This window comes from Castor canadensis, chromosome 9 (assembly GCF_047511655.1).
Source record: "Castor canadensis chromosome 9, mCasCan1.hap1v2, whole genome shotgun sequence".
Classification (NCBI taxonomy): Eukaryota; Metazoa; Chordata; class Mammalia; order Rodentia; family Castoridae; genus Castor; species Castor canadensis.
The window spans coordinates 14,019,271-14,044,863 of NC_133394.1; the positions used below are offsets into that span (position 1 = coordinate 14,019,271).

A 25,593-nucleotide genomic window follows, 5' to 3' on the forward strand; every position below is an offset into this window, starting at 1 on the left:
CCAGAAGGATACATTCTCCTGTGAGTGTTTGATCACAGTTACACAAGTAGATTTTAGCCTCTGGCTCTTCCTCTCCGCTAGTACCAGAGAGCTTCTGGAAGCTGCTAATTCATATTGTATCTGGAGGTACAATGTTAGCAAGCCAATGTGGCCACAGATCTAAGGCCAAATCTTCTAATACACTGTGTAGCTAACAAAGATCACATTTAGACTTCGATCTCTGACTTCTGTTTTGGGTTCTTATTTGGCTTCTTAGGAGAGGAGGCTGGTGTTATTTATTGACCATCCGCCAAAAATTTGCTCAGATTTAAAAAATTAAAAATGGCATTCCTCAATCCTCTTTGCAAACAGGAAAGGTTATAAGATAGTTCTCACCAATGACGTGTAGAGAGATGTTATGGTAGTGAGGACAGCCTATCACAGATGGTGGTGGTAAGGGTAGTCTTCCTTAAAGGGGCTTCTGACTCAGTTCACTTCTTTTGTCCTCGCCCATTCTTTTTCCTGTCTGCAATGCACATATGATGATTGAAGTCACAGCAGCCAATATGTAATCAACAACAAGAAGAAGAAAAGAGAATGGTAGAGAACTTGGCCCTAACACCTTTGAGTCGTCTCAAAGGTGTTAATAAGAAATTCTTATTTCTGTTTTTTCTTGCAAGAGGTGATTCAAACTCCCATCTTAGTTAAGCCATTGCTTATATAGGTTTTATGTTAAATGCAGACAAAGGCAATCCTCCAATGTGTGAAAGTTTGCCAGTGAATGAAGAGAAATTGCTATCAAAAGCAAAACTGTTGAAGAAACTCTTTCAGAAATCACATAGTAACTTTCACAGACTACTGACTAATTATTCTGTTAGTGTGAGTTTGCCTAAAATACTTGGGGTGGAAGCAGAAATTGTGTTCTCAGCACAGCACTGTGAACATTCAGTGAAAAGAGCACAGGCTACCTGTAGTAGATACATACAGCAGGCCAGATACTATGTTAGGTACTCTAAGAAGCATCAAAATACTTGCAGTATGACCTTGGGCAAGTCACTTGCCATGTTGGTGTTTCAGTTTCCTCATCTATAAAATAAAGAAAACATAGTGTCTATCTCACTGGGTTGTTTTGAAGGAAAAGGGATTAATAACTTACGTAAGGGGCTCAAAACATGGCTGGTGAACAGTAGCCCAAGGGTGAGCTGTCACCATCACCATCATCATTCCCCAAATGATAGCATCTACCTCATAGGAAGGTTCTGATATTGTAAGGACACGACACCTCCCAAGTGTGCTCAGTAAATGCTTAGTGAACTCCACCCACTGTGAGTTTCATGTGTCCCATTCTCAAACTGCCCCCCAGATTTGGGGAATGGCTCTCAATCATAGCAATTTGTGGATCCCACCGAGACCTTCAATCCATTGATCCTATTGTCTTTCCAACATTTCACATTCCTTTATGTCTTCACCTCCCTGCTTGTCACACAGTCCCCCATGATCACTCCCTATCTACACCTACACTTCCCTCCATCACAGCACCAGCAGAACTCCAGCCCTAATTAAACAGAGCTGTGCCCCCATCAACTGACTGACAACATTCCTCAGTCAGTCTGTCTATGCTTAAATTCATGACTGCTAACCTCATATGGGCACTTAACAGTTCTACCTGGCACTCCATACTTGCTTTCAGACCCTCAGAACATGACTGTTTTGTACTGCTCCTCTCACTTTCCAGCACCAACATCCCATCCATCCCCCACTATTCCCAGGAAGCAAGACCTGTGGCTATTTCACAGATATGAGATCAGTAAGAAGAAACCTCCCTGGGTTCCCACCTCTGCAGCCACCAACCTGTGTGCATCTGGGACCTCACCTGGCCTTCCCTCCAGTCACTCCCTTCTCCCTGAAACCTGCACAGACATCTGGATCCTCCATGAACTGACCACGTAGACTCAGTTTCTGCATTGTTCTTGCTCTTTCCTCTGCTTGGGAGATTGGAAATCTATCCACGGATCAAGTGCTAGCCTCCTCCTCTTCCTTCAGGACCTTTTGTCAGTGAGGTATGCCCTGCCCCAGAGAAATAGCCATCTCCCCTTCCCACCTCCTCTTACCTTGCTATGCCCATCAGGTATACTACTACCTAGCACACTTGTGTGTTTACCTGTCTCCCTTGATGAAGGTAGGCAGGAATTTTCATCTGTTTTGTCATTGTATCCCTTGAGACTAGACCAGTGCTTGATTCATTCATTCATTGCACGGGTGTTTAATGAGCTCCTGGTGGGTGCAAGGCACTGCTTCAGACACTGTCTGTAGCAATGAACACTGTAGAACAACAATTCTGCTTAGATAAATAGTTGGGCTGTGCTATACTTTGATTATGGAATGTTCTCCATAGGCCCATGTGTTAAAGACTTGATCCTATTGGGAGGTGGTGTAAACTTTTAAGAGGTGGGGCCTAGTGGGAGCTCTTAGGTCATTGGGAGTGTGACCTTGAAGGTGATTGTGGGACACTGGTCTCCACCTCCCTCCCTGCTCTCTCCCTCTCCCCTCTTATCCCTTCCTTCCCTCCTCTCCTCTCTTATTCTTTCTCTGTTTCTATCTCTCTCTTCCTACTCTCCCTGCCACTTGTCTACTCCCCAACCACCATGAGGTAAGCAGTTTGCTCCACCTCACATTCCCTGACAACTATGTGCTGCTTCACCAAGAGGCCCCAAAGCAACAGGGGCCTCTTGGTCCAATTGACCATGGACTGAAATCTTGGAAACCATGTGTAACCCTTTTCTCTTTTTAATCTGACTCTCTCAGGCATTTTTACAGTAATGGAAAACGGATCTACACAGGTGGTGACAAGTGAAACAGCCAAGCCAAATAGGCAAAGAAGATATAAAATGTGTGTGTGAGGAGTTGAGAAGGGCAAAAAAAATTGTAGGTGGTGGTTAGTTAGGATAGGCTTCATTGAGCCGCATGTGGATTTGAAGGAAGACATGGGGCAGGGGGAGAAGAGCTTTCAGGGAAGAGAACTGAGGTGGGAGTGTCTCCAGATTGTTCCAGAAGAGTGAGGAGGCCCGGGTGACTTGAGCAAGGGAGTAAGAGGGGCAGCAGGAGATAGGGTGGACAGGGAAGATCATGTAGGGTCTCTCCACGTTGTGAGAGTTTTTATTCTGAGCGAAACGGGGGAACAAAGGAAGGACTTAAAAATTTGAATACAGGATATTAACAGTTCATATTCAGGTTTTTACAACCGTCTCAAATGCCAATCAAAAAAGACTATCCAAATTTGAATCACCACTTAAATAAATAACTTACAGAAGGGATAAAATAAAATTTCATAGAGTGTGTAATATCAATAATTATCACTGAGGATACCAGGACTGAACTAAGAAAGACCATCTACAGGTTTAAAAAATTAAGAACTTTATAATGTCTTCTTGTAGTCTCTCCTACCTCAAAGCCCAGTTAAGGGTCATACACCATATTTAGTCATCATGTCTTTTAGTTTAATAGCTTCATTGAGACAAAATTCACATACTATATAATTCACTCATTTAAAGTATACAATTCAATGACTTTTAGTATATCCACAGAGTTGTACGACCATCACCACAAAGTAATTTTAGAACAAATTTTCCATCCCATAACCTCTTTCCAGACCCCTCTTTCCAGTCAATCCTAGCCAACCACCCCAATGTCTTTCTTTTTCTATAGCTTTGTCTACTCTGGACATTTCAGGTAAATGAAACAAGCAAAATGTGGGGTTTTTTGTGTCTACCTTCTTTCACTTGGCATTAGTTTTCAAGCTTCGTCCCAGCAGCATTTGTCAGTACTTCCTTCCTTTTTATGGCTGAATAATGTTCACTTGTATGGATATACCTCATTCTATTTATTAAAGGAGGGTTCTGAAGAGGGAGGGGACAGACTGGATGTGTGGCATTTAAGTAGCCTCACTTCAGCTGCTGCTCCAAGGGATAGGAAAGGACCAACTGTGTCAAATGCAGCTTTTAGGAAAAATAAGATGAGCTCTAAGAATTGACCAGTAAGCAATCAATTAGTTTAATGAAGAAAGGAATTTAATTAGCAGAAATATTCTTATATATAATTTATAAGTGGCATTTTATGGGTTTATGGGATTAATTGCATTTCCTTTGAATAATTAAATATGGAATACAGATATAATACTTAAATAATTAATAAGTAAAAAATTTAAATGGAATGCCAGACATGTAAAAGTAGAGGAATAATTGGAAAGTACCATTAATTTACTATGGCCTTTGATACTTTCTTTATATTGCTTGTAAAGACTTTTTTGGTTCATGGGACATTTATTCCTCAGAATAACTCTTCTGTAAACATAACTCAACATTATGGTAATTGTTCAAGACTTCATGCCAGCTTCCAGACTCTGGCCAAGAGAAAGTCGACTCTTGCAAGAAGGTTTTTTCATCCCTGACTTTTTTTGTTTGCTGTTTTTCTGGGGGCACTGGGGTTTGAACTCCAAGCCTCACACTTGCTAGGCAGACACGCTTACCACTTAAGCCACTCTACCAGCAATATCTATACAGATCAATGTCTGTACAGATCAGGTAGATACAAGTTTGTTTTTGCTTGGGGAGGGTTACGTCATCTAAAAGATTGTAAAAAGTAGACCAAAAATTTACATTATTCCAGAGATACCTCCTTGTGGCCTCTGTCATTACTTGGAGCAGCGTTACCCACTGGAATCATTGTATCCCGAGTTGACACAAAATAATCAATGACTCAGGGCTTGGTATAAGCATATGCAATAGTTAATAGGTATCCAACTTGGAGCACTTGCAGCTTCTAGGATCTGCAAATCGTTGGGGGAGGGTGAATGAAGGGCAATTAAAAACCAGACGGCAAAAGTCGAGTCAAAAATGCACTCCACGTTTATAGGACGGCTCGTGGGCGCGGTGGACGTGTTCGTGAACATTTTGAGAAAATAAACATATGGCACCTCGAAATTGACTTGCAGATAATAATGCACCACGGCGCTTCACAGGACTGAGAGGCAGGAGGACGACGCGCAGCTTTTCCTCCCTGGAATAAGTGGGGGCGGGGTGGGGGAGGCGGTGGCTGAGCTGCGCTGCGCGCGGCGCGCGGGCCGGGAATTTGGAGAGGATCCCTGGTTGGCGCGGCGGCGCGCGTGTGCGCGTGTGAGCGAGCGAGCGAGCGAACGAACGAGCGGCCGTGAGAGTGAGTGAGCGAGCGGGCGGGCGAGCGAGCGGGTGAGCGAGTGCGCCGGGTATTGGCAGCCGCGGAGTGGAGGCTGGGCGGCTCCGACTCCCTGACGCCAGCGCGACCAGATCAATCCAGGCTCGGGGAGCGAGCGAGCGAGGACGGAGAGGCCGCGCGGAGCCCGGCCGGCCTGGGGCGCGGGGAGGGACCCCGCTGCCCGGCACTCGTGTGTCCGCGCGGATGGGCGCGCCGCCCGGCAAGCCGGTAAAGGACACCGACCGAGTCCCCCGGTCCCCGCCCCGCGCCGGAGCTCGGGCCAGGGCCGTGCGGACCCCCAACCTCCCATGATGGCGCCCTGGGGGCCGCTCGGGGTGTGTATGGGGGGGGGGGAACGAACCTGCACCTCGTCGTGCTGCCGCCCGCGGCTGCGCTCCCCTGGCGGCTTTGTTGGGACGGAGGCGGGGAAGCCTCGCCCCGGGCCTGCGCCCCGCTCCCTGTCCCGGGCCCAGGCCGTGCGCGCGGCCCCATTGTGTCCCGCGCCGCCCGCCACCCTTGCGGGGCGTCCGAGGACGACGCGGCGCTGCCCTTCCCGTGTGTAGCGGAGCGGGGACACCCGGGCCCCTCGGTTTCCCCCACACGGGCTTCCCTCGGTGTCCCCCCACCGTCCACCTCCACCGGCCGCTTTGGGGTCGAGGTCAAGGAAAGTTCGCACCGAAATTCCCTCATTTATTCGGAGGCTTGGCGGCGGCGCGGAGTTTTTTTCCCCTTCCGCCTACACCCCCCGCGTCGCCGAGCGTCGTCTCATTCCTTTCCCCTTCCCGGATCCGATTGCCTCACCGCATGCGTTTTCCAGTGCTCGCCCTGAACAACTGCGCCTTTGCCGGCCTCCCCGGCCTTTGTTGGTGTTTGCAGGGGTGGTTTCTGTAGGAAGGTGGCCCGGGGAGTGAGGGACAGACGCGGGCTTGTTGTCTGCGAAGCGTTTCGTTGATGTGACTTGGGAAGGCAGGAGGGACAAACGCCTGCCAGATCTCACGACTGCAGGAGCTGCGGCTTTTGTTTATTTTGAGGCGCTTGCGATTTTTTAAACACACCGTGCAAGAACCCCAGGAAGTCCAGGCGCTTCGCTTGTGCAAATCGAGGCCCGTCTCGCCACCTTCTCCCTAGAAAGCATCGTTTGCGTGAGTGCTGGGACCACCGGCTTTTTTCGAACCCTCTCTTGGGTTCTTTCCATTGCATCTGAAGTTCCAAAGTGTGGAATGAAACCAAAGTTGTCTGGTTTCTGTGGTCATGTCTTCCTGTGGCTGGAGCTCTCAGTCCTGCGCTAAATCACAGAATCAATCTCTCTCTGCGCTCTCTCTCTCTCTCTTTCTCTTTCTCTCTGTCTCTCTCTCTGTCTCTCTTCCCCCCCCAAACCTTTCTCGCCTGCCATGGAAATGTGCCCCCCACCTCAGTAGCACAGTGAGAAAACTGTTCTCTGGCCACCCTCGTTTTTCATCTGAGTTTTTATGATCGCTAGTTTAAATTATATTGGAGGCATTTTTGGTTGGTGTAACTAAATCAGTGATACTCTGATGGAGGTGGCAGGCCTAAAAATGCTGTACGGATTAAAGCGTTTGTCCTCCCCCTTTCTCCCATGTGCAGATAGTTACTTGACATCTCTGTGCAGGTGGCGTGCCATTTGTGTAATACTGACCAGAGATGGTTTTCTGGAGGTGCTTGATGCCCTAGGGTCCAGGCAGGATCCGGTTTCTTCTGGGGTAGGGATTTGTCCTTGATTTAGTTTTGACCCCTGCCATCATAGGTATGCAATCAAATCCATTTTTTCTTTTTGCAGTAGTATCCCTTGGTTTTATACCCTTGAAGAGCTATTGACCTTTGCATTTTAGAAAATGACAGTTTTTAGGCAATTAAAATTGCTAGCCTCTTACACCTCTTGGCATTTAAGTAAATTTTTAATTTTTATTATTTATTTATTCTTGCTAACTTCATTAAAACATTAAGTGTTCCAGCAATTCTCTGTTCAAGGTAGAATTGTAATAGCTTGGTAGATTGGGGGAGAATAAACTTGAGTGTAATTAGGCGAGCATATTTAAGCTGCAGCAGCTTACGTAATCAAGGCCAAGTTGTGTGTGTAACAGATCTCATTTGTGTAGTCTTACAAGGCTAATGGAGGCTTCGCCGAGGCTTTATAAATAATGTAAGTTGTGTATAATGCCAGGTCTCCAGAGACGGCAGAGAGAGCACCATTACCAGCCTTTTCAACCTGCTTGAGATCTTAAATTGATTTACAGCACTGAACTGGTGCAAAATGATACATCAGGATGACATGGGGTCAGCCTGTAAAAGTCTATGATGTCAGCCTATTAGTTCAGTCATCATAATTAAACCGTATTACAGGGGCAGCTAAGCAGGAGTCTGGCGTTATCCTTCAGTTACAAGTGGTACATGGGTTTTGTTCAGAGTGGAAAGGCCCAGTCAGCCAGGATCATTGGTGTTTCTGAAAGAGGGGAAGAAAGATGGGAGATAAATGCAGAGATGTTGAGTTTGCATTGGAAAAGTAGCTTTCCATTTGGTGGCATAGAAACAGATGCTTTGGGGGACTGCTTGGGACCTTTGCAGTTCTGATCTGTGTGTTAATTCATGCTTCATATGAACTTGAATTTAACTTGGCCTTCTAAAATACCAGAGGACCACACACTTCTTCATCTGCATTGCTTTTATTAGCACTGAATTTGCACTATATTGCTGTCTGAGCTGACATGTTTATTTCTTTAACTAACCATAGTTACCATGTTTCCATTGAAAACAAAACTGTTGGAATTGACTGTATCAGTTCAGGAAAAGAAGACCCTTGATTTTGCTTAAATTTTGTATAATCTTTATTCAGTTTATGGGTCATCCAAGGCCATGCTATCCAGTCAGGTACCCACAGCCACATCTGGCTGTTTGTTTACATTAATCAGAATTACATAAAAAATCATTTTCTTGGCACTACAAAATTTCAAGTGCTCCATAGTCACATGTGGTGAGTGACTGCCATATTGGACAGTGAGTACATAGACAAGTTCCATTATCACGGAAAGGTACAGACAGTGCTGCCCCAGAACCTACTTCACCTCTCTTCTCACTTATTACCTCCACTAAGGGGCTTATAAGGTCACAGAGAGGCAAGCATACGTATATCAGTTAAGTTTACTACTGTTCTTAAACCAGTTAAATTTACTACTAACTAGCTGTTCTTAAACCAGGCAGCTTGGAAGTTGAAGCTTACTGAATGAATAAAATAAATGAGGTTGACTTTTCTGCAGATCTTATTTCTCACTAGTGTCATAGTTTGATTTAGATTATTTATAGTAATCTTTTTTTGAGTATTTACTCTGCCAGGCATTATTTAGAATACTCACCTCATTTAAGCCTCCAAACTTTCCTAAGGACTGTTACCACATTTTATAGGTGAAGAAACTGAGGCCAGAGTAACTTGAGTGTCTTGCCTCAGGCTGTGTAACAAGTGAGTGACTATAAATTCTTAGCTGGGATAAGGACTAGGCAATCTGACTCCACCCAGAGCCTCTTTCTTAACTATATTTTTTGGTTCTCACCTAGAATACCGACTAGGCATGGTGCCATTGTGTGTTACTCCCCCTGTATTGTACTTTGGGGGGACTTGTGCCTGTTGTCCCTGTTTAAAAAGAGAAAAATAGTGTTAATAGTTACCCACGCAGGACATAACTTGAAGAATAAATCTGACAGGAAAGCAATGCCTTTCAGAGCCCAATTTTTTCTCTGCTTTTCTGCATAATTCCTGCTTCTTGTTTTTGTACGTAATCGCAAGCTCATGGTTCTACTAGCAGTTTATCTGTCTAGTCAAAATTACTGTTTTCCTTCAGCAGTTAGCTCTGCATCTTGAGATAAGGGTACTTAATTCACAAATTCCTTGAGGATTTTTTTTTAATTCGACGTCTGCTTTTGTGTAATGTCTCACAGTTCACTTGTTCGTGCCTTTTTGCGGGGAGGGCAGTCAGAGCTTTTTAAGAATGTAACGGACCTATGGTTTCTGTGTCTTTTCTTTGCTTCTGTCCACCTATCCAGAGCTGTTCAGATGCCCTGGCAAGTTTGTGCACACTGAAGTAGCCGTGATGCAAGATCTTCCAGGGGAAGTACATCCACGGAACTTGAGTCAAGGGCTTTCATAAACAGTGATTTGTAAGTTCCTGTTCAGAGAATAGAGTTAGTTAGTGTTACAGTTGCTTTAAGGATTTCCTAACCCTGTTGGTTCGTATCAAGACGAACTAGCTGTCAGAGGCTCAAAGACATTACCTGCCTTGTCTAAAGCTTCCAGTCCTAGTGGTGACTGGAAGCCAGAATGCCAGACTTGGATCTCACTGCTGTTGAGTGTTTCTTGTTTTTTCTCGCCATGCTCACTGTGTTGCTGGGCTGTGTTCCAGGATCATTTGGGGAAGGGAGGGAAGAAGAATTTTTTTGGCATGATAATTGACATTTTCTACCTAACATTGTTTGAGCTAAGTAGGAATCAAGTGTGATAACCATAGAAAAGTGCTTGTGTTCTACAGAATAAAGTTGATTTTTTTTCACTCTAGAGGTGGAAAACAAAAGCCCTATGTCTAATTTAATCAATGGTACTTTATTAGAAAATAGGAGATCCAAGATTGTACCAAGTCCATAGTAAATCAGATAGTTCTGACATACAGAGAAATAGGTGAAGCTCCTTTTTTTACTTTCAGATCGCATTCCTCACCAACAGCTAAAGTTTGGGGTCTGTAGGGAAGAGACCAGGTGAATACTAGACTGAGTTGGAAGCCTGAAAAGAAAAAATATAAAAAGATAGAGAAAATTAAGTCATAAGGTGACTTTGAGGTTGATGAAATGCTTTGGTACTTCTGTATGTGGGTTTTTTTTTCTTCCTACCAAGATTACAGAGTATGCCTCAAAAACAAATGGGGGTGCCTCTTTGCACCGAACTGAAATCTCTTAGTTTATATGCCTTTTCTTTTGTTACCTGGCAGTACAAGTATTCAGTGTAATATGGTGATCTGCTTGCAGTATTTTCAGTACTTCCTCTGCAATTGCCTCTTTTAAAGAGATAAAGCTAAGTTGCATGGATGTAACTACTTAAAGTCTAAATCAAATTATTCTCTTAGGTGTGCATTAAGATGAGGTCAGTGTTCTAACACAGCTAGTCCTGTAGGCAAAACAACATTTACAGCTGTTGCTGGCTGACTTGCAGAACTGAGCAGGCGCTCTAGAGCATTCATTTGCATACCAAACACCATCTTTCAGAGAGGAAGAGAAAAACTTTTGTGAACAGTCAACTTCAGTGTCTACATCAGAGTTCTAGAAAGGCACTGGGAGCTGCAATATTTGAACAGTGTAGCATCTCTGTAATTTTTGTTATAATTAAAACCAGAAGATTCCCTCTTGAGAATAAAGTATCTGCCCCTCTAAGGTTTGCAGAGGCCTTACCTGGTTATTCTCTGAAATCTCTTCTCAGTTTGTTTCTGAGTGTTGAAAAAAAAGGAGCCTTATGTTTCTCTTTCAAGAACCTAGATCTGTGGTGTGGTGGATTGATTTCTTAACTTTTTTTTTTTTTTTTTGAGACAACATTCCTGAAGTCAAAGAAAGAACATGTACTCACACAACCATTAATTATGCACTGAGATGCTTTTGAGCTCAGGATGTAAATGAGTATTCACTGTCAGGTTTGAGAAGAGGATTGGAAGCTATATTTTCGTATATAATTTTTTAATGCTTTATTTTTAGTTCCCCTTAATTCTAGGGCTGCTATACTGTAGATATTTTTGCCCCCCTACAGTCTCACATTGTTGGGGTATAGTTGCTCAAACCATTCACTCATTTTCCTCTCCTTGTCTGTCTTTTGCGGTTTCTTTGTGGTGTGCTTATGTAAAGTGGAAGTATTTCAGACCTGTGTAGGTTTTTTTCCTTTCAGTTTCAAATGCCACAAGGAAAAAAAAAAAAGTGAACCAATTATCTTCAAGTCCTATAATTAGGCATTAAATAAAGTCATTCATTTAGCTAGATGCAAGATTTTTTGTTTACATTGAAAGAAAACATCTTTTTTAATGGATGAGGGATATTAAATAAGTTCTTATTTGGTGGTTTGGTGTATTATTACAGTAAATGCATGCTTCATTCCATGAATATGGGGTCCTGAGTTCCATCCCCGGCACCACCAAAAATGCAGAGGGACACAGAAAGTTTGAAGGTAGGTGCTCAGCCTGGCCGTGGTTTGTGGTTTGTTCTCAGGGTCTGGATCCCTGTTATGGGGTGTCCCATGCACTGTGGAGTGCAGTCTGTGACTTCAACATGATAACTACAAATAATAGCCCCCAACTTTGGCCACCAAAAGCATCTCCAGATATTGCCCAGGTCCTCTGAGGGGCAGAATGGACCCTGTTGAGAACAACTGGATGAAGGGACCTTCTTGATCAAACTATGCTGTTACTAACTAGTGAGAAGCACATAAGAATGAAAAACCAAACAAGGTAATACAGGAGTAGTCTTCCTGACAGCTCACGTGAGGACAGCTGTGGTCTGGAAGGACGTGGACTTGCATAGATAGAAGGGAGAGAGAGAGAGAGACCCAGGCAGAGGAATGGCATACAGAGCTTGGGACATGAGCAGGAGTGTTGGGTAGCTCTGGCAGCACTGTTTGCATTGATGAAAATGCTCCATATTGGCTACTGTAGTGGTCATAGGTGACTGTGGAGTGCTTACATGTGGCTGGTGCAACTAAAAGAGTGCATTTTTTTGGTCTTAATTAGCTCATGTTTCAGTAGCGTGTGTGGCTATCATATCAACTAGTGAGTAGCTCTGCCTGAGGGAGTCCAGAACGGTGGGGTGGAAATACTCAGAAGTTAAGTGGGGATGAGAATTCAAGGGCCTTCGTGTGCCAGAATAGGGAAGCACTGGGAAGTCACTGAAAGGGTTTGAACATGCCGTTTTCTTTGAAGGGGGTAGAGCCTGGATGCCAGATTATTAAGAAAGCTATTTGAGATGACAAATCTCTGACAGAGGTAGAAGTAGAAGAAGATTTGTGGGCAAAAGCAAAATCATGAAGAATTGGTGATGATATGGCTACAGAGTAACTGAGGCAGGTGTCTAAGATGGTCCTTGTTTCCAACCTCAACAGGTGAAAAATGAGTGACTTAATAGGAGAGAACTGGTTGGAGAAGGAGTAAGGACTGCAGATGAGAACTTCAAATTGGTGTGTTGAATTGAAGCAGAAGTGTTATACAGAGCTCTGGTATGGACTCAGCAGTCATCTACCACATATTCAGAGAAAAGGAAGCAGCTAGCCAAGGCGGTTTCCATGGGGTCCACAATCAGGAATTAGTACAAGGAAGAGGCATATCTGAAGCAGACGATGGACCTGGAAGGAAGGTGTAGGCTCAGAGGAGTAGAGAAACCAGGGCATCCTGGGGAGAAGTCCAAAAGTAGGTTTGGAAGAGTAAATGTATGGATCAGGATAAAGAAGGGAAAAAACCAGATAATCAAGTGAATGCAGTTGTGAGAAAAACTGAGTTCCTTGAGTGACTTATTTTTCAAAATAGATGCAACCTTTTCATATTTGGAGGTTGAGGGAAAAAAGTTAATAGAGAGCGATTAAAGACAATGGAGTTAGTGATCTGGAATGCAGATGACAAGATGTTACACCTGTAATGTAAGGAGGAAAAATTGTCTAAGGAAGCAGCAGAATGGAGTCTGTGTAGGAGAGGAACACACGTGGCAGAGCTGGGTCAGCCTGTGCTCAGCTTCCCAGTATTGAAAGAGGTATGCCCCTTCTGTGTGATGGTAAGGTAGGGGAATCAGCAGACGGTGAGGTAGGGAACTTCTAAGAATACTGGAGTTTCAGAAGAACCTTTGTGGATAGTATACCAGGGAAACTATGAAGAATTCAAATTCTAAGCAGTAGGTGTGAAGTTGGATGAGGTGGCACAACTTGACCTGGTTGCCCCACGGGTAGCAAATGGGTTCACAGGTAAGTAAAGGCATAGAATCAGACCACCTGGGTATAAGTCAGCACTCACCTGGTTTATGACTTGGAAAGCTACGTTAACTTTTTTGGTTGTCCCTCATTTGAAAAAGTAGAACAGTTTCAGATAGCTTTGAAGAAGAAATGAGGAATATTTCCATATTTTATCAAATCTTAACTATTTCATGTACCACTGAGGAAGAAAAATGCTGTCAATTGAGTGAGACTTTCCGTGAATCATGAGCAGAGGAGTATTAAAATGTAAGAGGTATATCTTAATCTGAAGGACAGAATACATAAAAGACTTAGCATAGGACTTGCCACATAATAAACATTCAGCTGTGTTAACAATTTAAAAAATCAGTGTTTTTTTTAAATTTTTTTTTAACAGTCTTAGCATGTTAATGAGGGCAGTATCCAGGCCAATCTGGATAAGGGAGTCCAGGGATAGGAGACTAATGGACTAAATGACTGGGGGAGTTAAGCTATAGGAACCCTGGTAATGACATTGTGAAATATCAACTTTAGTAATTTGTACATCGTGCGTTTCCCTGACAGTTCTAGAGAAAGGTTTTTAAGAAAAGCATAGTAATTGAGCTAAGGGATAAATCCTTTTAATGATTTAGGGAAGTTATTTAAATTGCCCCAGGCTTTTAAAAGTAAGTGTTTTGGATTTATCTATGGCTTTTGTTAAAGCATTCATTAGTGTTATTTTTTTTTTTTTTTTTTTTTTTTTTTTGCCCATTGTAGCAATACATGCTCAGTGCAGAAAGATCTGGCATGGAGTCTTATCATTGTTAGGTGAGGAAGATAGGTGTATTTATTTATTTATAGCTACTACAGAGCCTTTCTGCATGTGACTCCATGGGCAGAAACCATAAAGAAAATTATTTAGTTCTGACAACTTTTTATGTGACTAAATTAGGCAAACACAACCTGAAAGACAACAGATTTCAACAAGTTATTATTCTTTTAAAAAAAAAAAAATCTTAAAATCAATAGGAAACAAAAAAAATCGAAAAAAATTTGAACAAGTGATTCACAAACAAATGAAATGCAAACTGATAAACGTAAAATGTTCTGCTGTGCTCTGGATCAGATGACAACTCATTGGAACAGGTTATGTCTTCTCTTACTGTGTTTCCCTTTTTGGACTAGAAAGTGTCAGTCTGGGAACACTGGGCTTTTCTCATTGAAGGAAAGGAAGCCAATGGTTCTGAGCAGCCTAAGACAATCGGAAGTTACAGGGAGGTACAAGATACACACATCACTGTATATATACATACATATGTAGCTTGCTATATACATATGTGTATGCATATACATGTATGCATGCTGGAGTTCTTTTCTGTCCCATCTCCTCGATAGTCCTGTACTCTGTGACATACATGATTTGGGACAAGAATCTTATTAGAATGAGAGGTGTTTCTAGTCCTTTCACAGCTCCCAGTGTTTTGTTTTTCTTCTTGTTTATCGGCAGTCCTGGGAATTGGACTCAGGGCCTCAAGCTTGCTAGGCACGCCCCCCCCCCCAACCCCTTTTGTTTTTGTTTGTTTTTGATAGACACTCCAGAGTTCTTTCTCCCCATCTAGTCTTCAACAGATCCTCCATTCTCTGATTGCTGGCACACACCTGGCCCTGGAGCTACCAGTTATTCACATTTCTCAGTCAGCTGGCATGATTCATGAGCCTTAAGATACCAGTCCTCTCTAGAACATCTTTCTCTACTACCTGTGTTGCAGTATTAGATTTTATAGTGGCATTTACTCATTTGTGTGAGATACAGTGATGTCTTGGAATATGGTTTTGATTATTGAGATAAATTGGTTTAAGAGGCAACAAAAAAGTGAGAAAAGTCCCTCCACATAGTAAAACCTCATAAGGTTTTTTTCTTTTTTTTTTTAAGTGAGGGGAGGGAGGCATGGCTCAAGTGATAGAGCCTAGCAAGCATGAGGTCCTGATTTCAAACCCCAGTGCTACCAAAAAAAAATAAAAAGTAGTCTTAGGTGAGCACAAGTGGCCTCTTCCCTCACTAATATAGATTGAGTCAGAATCTGCATCTTCTGCCACACCATCTCCTTTCTTATAAGTGATTGGCAGTCATTTCAGAATGGGGGGGGGAGGGAGCTTATAAATCTCATCTACAGGCTCATCACTTGTCCTGCTGTCCTCTCCCCATCCTTAGGTCCTTTCTGAGTGACAAGTGCCTGGGAGTAGGGGCCCTGAACTGGTATGCCCTTGTCAAGACTCACTCAAACTCTTGAAGCTAACTTGGGGAGAGAGGGTGAGTGTTGGTATGTTAATTTTAGTAAAAGGGGAATAATGAGTCGTGAACTTTGCTGTAGAAAGTATACACTTAGCCCTTCCTGAAACTCAGGACAGCATGTAGTATGTAGTATGTAGTATGTAGCTAGCCATGCTCTACCATAGCTTCCCGTTTTGCTCTTTGCCCATTGCTGGCTTTGCAGTTTGGCACAATTAACAGCAATGTCTTAATTTTCCCTGGATTTGTGTTTATGTTCTCAGTGCTTCTGATTAGTTTGCTCAAGCTTGAGGGAATGTTTGGTTTTAAATGTTTTTCTGTTAACTGTGAAAAAAAAAATTAACTTCATCATCATTTAAATGGATTGGCCCAAAAACTTTATAGCATTTATTTGTATTTAAACAGTGGAGAGTTGACAAATTGTGTGGACTGAGATGGTCTGTGTTTGGGGAAAGTCTCTTTTAAAAAACAGTATATCCCAGCTCTTAGCTACTCAGGAGGCTGAGATGGGGAGGATTTCATCCCAGGCAAAAAGTTCACAACATTGCATCTCAACCAATAAAATCTGGGTGGTTTGTGCCTGTCATGCCAGCTGTATGGGAAGAGTAAATAGGATCGTGACCCAGGCCTGCCTAGGCATAAACGTGAGACCCTGTTCAAAAAGTAACTAAAGCAAAAAGCGCTGGGGGCATGGCATTTGCATACTGCAAAACAAAAAACCAAACCATGGATATCTTAAATGTGCGAGCCAGCATTAACCAACTCAGCAAATATTCCATGCATTTGTACTGTGCATCCAGCTTTATTTTGAGAGGGAAAGAAAAATACATAAAGGTAATCTACCTTGAAGAAGCAGTCTCTCCAGTAAGAAGAGATGACAGTAATGTGAAAAGTTAGACAACAAGCCATAACAATAATAAATGTCTCACAGCCTTAATTTGAAGGCATTTTACTTCCATTTGGGATAATCTCAGAATCAAGGAATTGGGAAATAAGTTTGCAATTAACAGTTTACTTTCTACCTGTGTTCTTTATCTCAACAAGTTTCCTGAAATCTGTATACTGTATTCGTAGTGTGTCTCCTACACAGTTTGATAAAGTATGATAAAAGATCATAAATGTTGGATTTGGACTCAGATCTTGTAACATTGAGGAGCCGTACAAACCTGCTTGTCTAGTCTGGCCTCTGTTGTGATACTTTTATTTCAGTTATCGTATTATAACTCTTGAGACTGGGTTCCTCGAGGGTATGGACAGTGTCTTTATGATCTTTGTGTTAGCACTGTGCCCGCACAGTGGTTCCCACCTTGTCTGCACATCAGAATTACGTGAACATCCAGCTCCACAAAAATACCTGGACCTAGTTATACCAGAGTTACAGTGGGAGCGTTTAGAAGGAGCTACAGGGATGCACACCAAGATTAAGAACTGTTAGCCAGACACGCAGCACATACTTGCTTAGTGCGTTTCTCCATTTCGATGTTTTTAAAACCTCCTGGATTTAGGAAATCCACCATGACATGCTAGAAGTGTCCTGTGGGTGTGACCCATGCTTGTCTGTCATTCTGGGTGACACTTGCAGAGCATGGTGCCTGTTGTAAGCACTCATGTTAAAGGCTAACCACCATTTTGTGCATTCTCTCTCTCTCTCCTCTTTCTCCCTGTCCCCCTCACTGCCTCTCTCTCTCCCTCCCTCTGAGAAGAAAAGAGATAGAAACAAAGGATATGATTGTTTGACATCTTTTCCTTTTCCCTGGAAGGAACCAGCAAATCCTGAGTCTGACAGAAGTGCTGCTCAATAAATCTACTGAGGATCCAGCACTTAGGTTATGGGTAGAGAGGGGAAGTGTGGCAGAATAAAGCAGTGGGTCGTTTCCTAATCTCTGCAAGGGTTTTTTGTTGTCACAAGTGGGAGGCTGGGGAGCAGAGGAGTGGCAGTGGGTCTCTAGTAGGTGGAGTCAAGGTTATGTAGACACCCCGGAACAGAGGATGGAAAAGGGGAGCAGGAGGCAGAGGACAGTGTGGGAGGAGCGTCGCTGACCATTGTCCCGGCCGCACCAGTCACCAGTACACATCTTTCCTTCCACTTCTCAGAGCACAGATAGCATTGGGACTTAAAGCTGTAGATTAGGCATTCCAGCAAATATTGTGGTATTTTACCTTATTAAAATAGGGTGCTGAAAGAATCCTTTACATTTTCCCCAGCGCTCTAGTTGCCTGATTGGAGGTATTATTTCTCATGAAGAAAGCGATCCTATAGATGTTTTGGACCATTTTGCTTATGTTTTCAGTAAAGGACCTTAAAAAGAATGGGAATGTAAAGAAAATGAATTTCTTAAAAGGAGCTTAATTTTATTCCACGGACTCAAAAAGAGATTAAGAGTTGAACACATACATGGGCTCTTGGTGTGAAGTAATTGTGCCAATTTTCTTGTCTTTTTGAATTTTAGCTTAGAACTACTTAAGTTTATTTAAAGCTCTTCAGGTGAAAATGAATCCTATTTGTCATTGTAACTGATTTCTTCCTGTTCTAGGAAGATGGGAAGATCTCAAGAAGGAAAACAAAACCAAAAATGAGTGGTGAGGGAAGGAGTTGGAGGGATTAGAACCAAATTAGAAGCAGTTCTTACCCATGGGCTCTGCTTTAAGTATCAGACAGTGGGGGGCCGTTCAGAGGTGGCCTTGGCACGCTCTCTAGCCTTTCTGTTGTTTAGTTTCATCCTCTAAAAAAGTACTGACATAGGATTCTCATAGAGATTAAGGGATTTGGGATGTGTGGAGTACTCAGCACAGGCTTGGTGCTTCAGTGCAGTGGTGATGGTCACATGAAGGTGATTCTGGATTCTCTCTGAATATTTATAAACGGTGTTGAAATTGTTGGGGACCATCAGTGTACCTTTGTGTAGTATTTCCCATAGAACCACCAACACAACCCTCTTCCTTTGAAATTGGTGGTGAGAGTGATCAAAGAGTGAGTCCTCAAACTATGGTGTTTCAGATGTTCTGTAAAAGGCTCTTTCTTGTCTGTACTGTAAATTCAGAAAGGGGAGATAGAGTGATTTATATGACCAAATAGTATTTGTGGAGTTTTTATAAGGAAACTGTTATAGTTAGCTGTTTTCCACTTAGATTTTCCACAGCAGTTTTTGAACCTTGGTAAACATTACTTTCAAGTTGACATGTTCTCAGGGTATTTAATAGCGTTATCATTGTTCTAAGAAAAATGTAAGGAATTAAAAGATGTCTTTGTTAAATCATAATACATTCTCGAGCAGGGCTTGATTTTTATTAAGACTGCTTTGGATTATCCATCCCATTTTTCATACTCACCCATGTGACTGGTTGATAGTTCATTGAACTCGTTTGAATTCCCATTGCAAGGGAACACAAAGCCCAGGTTGTGTAGGAGATGAAGTCGTAGTGAAGAAAGAGGCACTGGTTGTTGGCCACTCTACCTGCAGTAAGTTGGTTCTTTTAAACAGCCTGAACCCAGTCCTGTGACTCTTAGACAGCCTTCCTCGTATGGTTCCCATGCTCCCTCCCCTCCGCCCCCACACTTTATTCCTGTAAGCTTGGTAGTGGTGGGAACTGTATCATACTGCCTTCTGAGTCTTTAAGGGGTAAGCCTTGAAGAATTTGTTCATAATGAATTAGTGCATACCAGAGCTCTTTTGGTAGTTGAACACATACAGGAGGAGGACTTGGATTCTCAAGCCTTCTGGGTTTTTCAGTTATGGCTGGTGAAGAAGTCCGCCAGATAGGACTGGACTGAACCCATGATCGGAAGCAGAAAAGGCCCAAGTTGATGGCACAGGTCTCACCTGATTCCCTAGGCCACGCTTACTTATATCTAAATCATTATTTCTTTAAGACCAATGGAAGAATTTGCTGTTAGCCCTGAGGCGGAAGAGCTCTTCCTCTTGGAAGAGGGCCACTGCTGTTTGTTTTCTCCTCTGAGGTGGCCAAGTGCATAACTGTGGGTCCACTCAGTGTTTGGCAGGTTGAAAACAGGCTGTCATTGATTGTCCTGTGCAAGAAAGTAAAATGTGGCTGACCGCAGTATCTGCTCTAGTGCTTATGTAAACTTGAGTTTTAAAAGTCATTTATTCTTCCAAATAATAGGTTTATACTTGAAAAGGGACAGGACCAAATTGCTCTGGGAGATATTTGAGTAAGCCAGAACATTTTTTTTTTTTGTAAGAAATGTATGTATTGAAAATCTTGATGGATATTTGAGTTGTTGATGGACAGGAGATTTGAATAGGAAGGAGGCATTTTTTGTTTGTTTATGGTATACTATCTTGTAAATTGAAATTTTTGACTGTGAAACTGAATTGTTCAGTAAAAGAGAACATTCTTTTTTTTTTTTTTAAATTTTATATTCATATGTGCATACAAGGCTTGGGTCATTTCTCCCCCCTGCCCCCACCCCCTCCCTTACCACCCACTCCGCCCCCTCCCTCTCTCCCCCACCCCCTCAATACCCACCAGAAACTATTTTGCCCTTATTTCTAATTTTGTTGAAGAGAGAGTATAAGCAATAATAGGAAGAAACAAGGGTTTTTGCTGGTTGAGATAAGGATAGCTATACAGGGCATTGACTCACATTGATTTCCTGTGCGTGTGTGTTACCTTCTAGGTTAATTCTTTTTGATCTAACCTTTTCTCTAGTTCCTGGTCCCCTTTTCCTATTGGCCTCAGTTGCTTTTAAGGTATCTGCTTTAGTTTCTCTGTGTTAAGGGCAACAAATGCTAGCTAAGTTTTTAGGTGTCTTACCTATCCTCACCCCTCCCTTGTGTGCTCTCGCTTTTATCATGTGCTCAAAGTCCAATCCCATTGTTGTGTTTGCCCTTGATCTAATGTCCACATATGAGGGAGAACATACGATTTTTGGTCTTTTGGGCCAGGCTAACCTCACTCAGAATGATGTTCTCCATTTCCATCCATTTACCAGCGAATGATAACATTTCATAAAAGAGGACATTTTTAACCATATCCTGTTCACCCAGAAATAGATGGCATATTCCAGCCTTTTGTTCAGGAATACATTTCTCTGAAAATCCCAGGACAGATACGCTTTCGGTTATTTTTTCCTTTATAAAAAGATAAATCTTGCTCGTACTGCTATCTTCTGGAGCTAGGTAGAATAACTTTTTTTAACCTACTTTTATTTTTAAATTCAAAAACAGTCATTGGTTAGAAGAAAAAATGGTGGCTGTTACACACTCCCCTGCTCCCAGCTCCATCCTAAAGGTAGCCACATGCTTTCAGTTTTGTTTCTTCCAGTCTTGTAAAAGTGCACGTATCTCTGCGAAGACAGTTTTTGTTTCTCTTTGTAATTTTTAAAAAGGACTCATAATATAGACATTGATCTGCAGTTTCTTTCCACTGAAAAGTTATGACACGAGTTTTGCACGTTGGACAGTGGACACGGGTGTGTCCAACGTTCATGAAGAAGTTATGAATGTGCCATAACTTCTTTAACCATTCTGTTCTTGTTTAGATACCTGGGTTATTTAGAGCAGGAATAACCTTGAATAGGGATCTTTGCATGTGCTCAAGTAAGGATGCCGCCTCCCCTGTGGCTCTCTGAAGCCTTGCCTGGTTCTCCCATAACCTTCACATCCCGTCATTGTCACCCTCAGACCATTCCTCCACCCTGCTCCATAAAGACCCCCTCCTTTGAGTATCAGGGGAGTTGTTACCACTTCCTGCCTTCCTTATTAGCCACCTACTTCCTGTAAGATTTTAGCTCCTAGTCCCTCCCTCCATACTGCTCCTGTCCAAATTCTTGAACTGGTCTTCTAATAATCTCAGTCCCCATGATACAGGATTTCATACCTCTAAAAATTAAAACAGATTTCTTCAGCTTGATGGCTAATTATTTTATTTGCATAAGTGGTATTATTTATTCATGGCTGTACCTTCAGGATGTATACAGAATCTGACCATTTCTGCCATCCACACTGGTCCAAAACCTAAACACCTTGTGCCTTCATAATTGCCAAAGCCTTCTACCTGCTCTCCCACACACTGCTTCCATCCCTGCATCCTTTCAGCTAGCATTAGTAATGGGTGAGATGGTAAGTCAGATTGTGACTCTTCTCTGCTCAAATCTCCCAGGGATTCCCAGTCCTATATATGTCTCAGGTCCGCCCCTGTCACCTCTGACCTCGTATCCCCTGTTCTTCCCCCTCTATTCCAGCCCCATGGAACTCCTTGCTCTTTGAACACTTGAGGCACATTCTTGCTCACTGGCCTTCACACTTGCTTTCCTCTCTGCTTCCAGTGCTCTGCCCCCATGTCCCTTTGTACAGTGCTGTTAGCTGTTGCATTCTCAGTGAGGCAGGCTTTCTTTGATGCCAGAATGCAGGCCCCGTGGACTTGTTTAAAAAACCTGCTTGTCTCTTTCAGAGCAGCGGTCCAGTGTTTAGAATACGTCCTAGCACATAGTTGGTGTTTGCTGAATGAATTGAATAACTGGTGGCTATCTTTTCTTATTTTTCTTTTGAATAAAGTTAGGACTTTAGGCAGGAGCTAAAGTAGTTTTTTATGGTGCTGCGGTTTGAACTCAGGGCCTCACGGTTGCTAGGAGGCACTCTGCCACTTAGTCACTCAGCCAGTCCAAGTTAGAACTTTATTAAAAAACAAAACATTGAATGTAAGTTTGATTTTCTGTATATACAAAGTATTAAAATTAGCGTTATTTTAGATACTGCTCTGTTAATAAAATACTTTTGAAGTTTTTCAGCGTGTTATAATTTCCAAATCTGTCTTTCACATTCCTGTTTAACCCTTGTAACTACCCACTGGGGTTGGTAGCAGCCTCTGAATTTTGTGGAAAAGCAAATTGAAGCAGCTTCAGCGAGGGTGTTTTGCTTCAAGTACAAGTACTGAGTTGTAGTTGAGAGTTGCCTTTCGAACTCTTTCAAGATAAGGACTCTGATTTTCTAATTTAGAAAACATCTTAAAATGTCCAAAAAAAAAAAATTAGGAATATATTTGAAAGCCTGGAAAACAAGTTCTGATTTCCTGTCCTGGGTTTAGTCTGCCTTTTGTTTCCACTTGAAAATAGGTGAACTAAATGGTTAACGTTAAGGTTCCTGACGATGATAGAGCAACAAGTTTTATTTCTCTCACCTGTGGAGGAAGTGACCTCCACCCGGTGTTACTGAATTAGGAGGGAAGTGATTTTTTCAAGTGATAAAAAGAAATAAAATTCCACGCTCTTCCCAGAGGAGGAGCTGAACAATTGGGAGAGTAGCGTGAGACCATATGTGGGTTTGGAAAAGGATATAACTTGTAAAGATGTTTCCTTTGATGCCTGTGATGAATATGGATGTGTTTCCCTTCTCCAGGGTCCTGATTAGATTATGCAATTAAGAGCTGAGCTGAAGGAACTAAATATAGGGAGTGGGTTCAGGCTGTCCTACTCCGAGAATGTCCGCTCCCCACCCCACAGATGTGCAGGCTTGTGGTCGTAAACAGCACCTGTGAGATCAGTGGAGAAAGAGAAATATGTTCCAAATGATGAAATACAGTAGAGTTTTAGAGAAAAAAAAAAAAAAGATGGGGGAGAGGATAACCCTCCCTCTGAATGCATTCCACTTAACATCTGTGATGCTGGTATTTGAATTACTGGGGTGTTTTTTTTTTCCTTACCCTGATTAATGGACTTTAGTATCGCTAATGGTTTAAAATGTAGCTACTTACTGGAATGTGGTCTTGAGAAAGTTACTTCATCTCTGAACCTCAGGTTTCTTAGTAAAATTGAGACAGTGTCGCATACACCAAAGGACAGTTGTGAGGAGTCAGTGAGTAACCTGCAACCTAAGGCAGTAGCTCAGTGACACAGTGTCATTTATTTGTTAGTGATGAATCATTTGTTATTGGCCACTTAAGGAAACTTGCCATATTCAGCCTTCTTTGCAGTGTGTAAAATTGCTATTCTAGACTGACCATGACTCAAGGAGAATAGTTTTTGTGGTAGCCTGCTCAGGTCTTTTGTGTCTCCTCTGTTTGAGGAGTGAGCCCATACAGCAGATGAGTCTGTAAGTAGTTTGAGTTGACTTGCACAACCTGGATTTCTTGGTAGGTAAGCAGGTCCTACAGGACAGGACATACTTTCCATTACAAGTATGGTTCAAGAATAGGATTCAGTAGGATGAAGGAATGCTATGACTTTTAGAGGGAATGGCGAGGAGATGTAGTAAAGCCAGGGTTGTACTGGGTGCTGGTAAGCCTAGCTACTTAAGAGGCTGAGATCTGGAGGATCCCAGTTCGAGGTTAGCCCAGGCAAAAATTTTTTACCAGATCCCATCACAGCCAGCAGTTGGGCACAGTGGAGTGTACCTGTCATCTCAAGCTGCATCAAAGGCTGAGATTGGGAAGGTGGTGGTTCCAGGTCAGCCCTGGCAAAAATTTCCCCAGACTCCATCTCAGCAGAAAAAGGTTCGGCATGGTGGCTCATACCTGTCATCCATGACAGTGGGAATTGCAGTCCAGGCTGGCCTGGACAAAAAGGGAGACTCTATAATAACCAGAGCAAAATCTGCCTAGCAAGTGTGAAGGCCTAAATTCAAACCCTGTACTCAGAAAAGAAAAAAAACCACATTTGCTGAAAAAAAGGAAAGAAAAACTTTTAAGTGCCATTAATATCCTTAACTGGACAAGTAATTATCTAATGATGCAAAGCAACTGAAACCTGCTATTCTATAGGGAATCTCTTTGACTAAGAAAAATTAGCCAGGTTATTTGTAAGCAGTCTAGATTTGTCTGGATGGAAGGATGTGTGTAGGCAGAATAACCAGAAGTAAGATTTCCCCAGAGAGTTTTCTAATATGGTGAAGCTATACGGAGATGCATACTTTGCACACCTAAATAAATGAATTATGGTTATGTCCTGAGAAATTCATGTATATGTGACATTCACGAATGCTCTGCTTCTTTTTCATCAAGGGGTGCTACTTTTTTGACATCATTTGGCTGAAATGTCACAGCTTGCAATACACTTGCAAGTGATGAACTGGAAGTCAAAGTTATTCCTTTTCTTTTTGATTGTGAAGACTCCCACTCACTCAGCACTGCTGAGACCACCTTTCAGCTCTCAGTGGCATGTCACTAAGTCACACCTGACACTGGAAGACTGGGCATTAGTGCTGTGTCTTAAAGGCAGCAAGATGACATTATTGCTCCAAATTGGCTTTCAGGAGCTTAACCTCTCCCATCTCATCCTCTCTGCCCCATTGCTCCAGATTTGAAAAGTCAGTCTCTAGAAAACATGGCCAGCTAGATACTCTGCATCATTGGTCCCATGATTGGAAGGTTGGACAATTCAGAAGTAACCAAGTAAAGAAATCCAGTAAGGTGACACTGACTTTGGGGTATTTGCAACAGTAGGACTTTTTTCCCCCGCCATGACTTAAGACTGACAGAGTCCTGTGACCTCTCTGGATCTTGGTATGGCTTTGTATGGTAGAGGAATTTTCTTTAAGTACATTTTCTTGTTTGAGGACTTGATTGAAGAGTTCTTTTTAGCCTAACTTAGCAGTGAGCTAAGTACTTTAAAAAGTGCATTTGAATCTGCAGAAGAAATAAGAGCGGTTTATCCATCCTCAGTTTTCTTTTTGTTGTAGCATTTTTGTTAGTGGTGAGTCTTACTTAGATGTGTTTGACATGGGTTGAGGCAAAGAAATATTGAAAGTTGACTGTGTCTGTATAACAGAAAAGAGGAATACAGAGGCACTTCACCTGTCTCCTCCTATCACATAACTGTCTCACACCAAGTTACTTTCTAACTGGAGTAACTGGGGAAAGAAATATTTGAACAGATTATTTGTTGAAACCAAATCATAGAGCATTTCTACTTTTTGGGTATTTTCTAAGGCTGAAACAGCTAGACCCATCCCTTTCTGCATTTGTGTAATGGCATTGAACTTGTATAGCAAATTTTGATTTGTCTTTCCTTTCGACCATGAGTCTTAATTACAACTTTCCTTAAGAAGCTGTACAGTCTCACCTTCCCCTTCTCAGGAACCTCGGCCCATTTATAGTAGAGTATTCTTTGTCTGACTTTGTGACCACTTTTTCAGGTACTGTCCATGGCTTGCTATGTTCATTGGTTTTTCTTTGCAGTAACAAAATACCC

At 42.5% G+C, this 25,593-nt stretch overlaps 1 protein-coding gene across 9 annotated transcripts in view; it reads left to right on the forward strand.

The window, feature by feature from the left end:
* Positions 1 to 5,062: 5,062 nt before the first annotated feature.
* Smad1 (SMAD family member 1) overlaps positions 5,063 to 25,593 on the forward strand; it is a 66,120-nt gene continuing 45,589 nt past the window's right edge. The window contains exons 1-2 of one of the 9 annotated variants that reach the window (XM_074041218.1): positions 6,390 to 9,375; positions 11,326 to 11,413. The gene's annotated coding sequence lies outside the window, so the exon portion shown is untranslated. The other 8 variants (XM_074041219.1, XM_074041217.1, XM_074041224.1 and 5 more) reach the window with 8 other exon arrangements.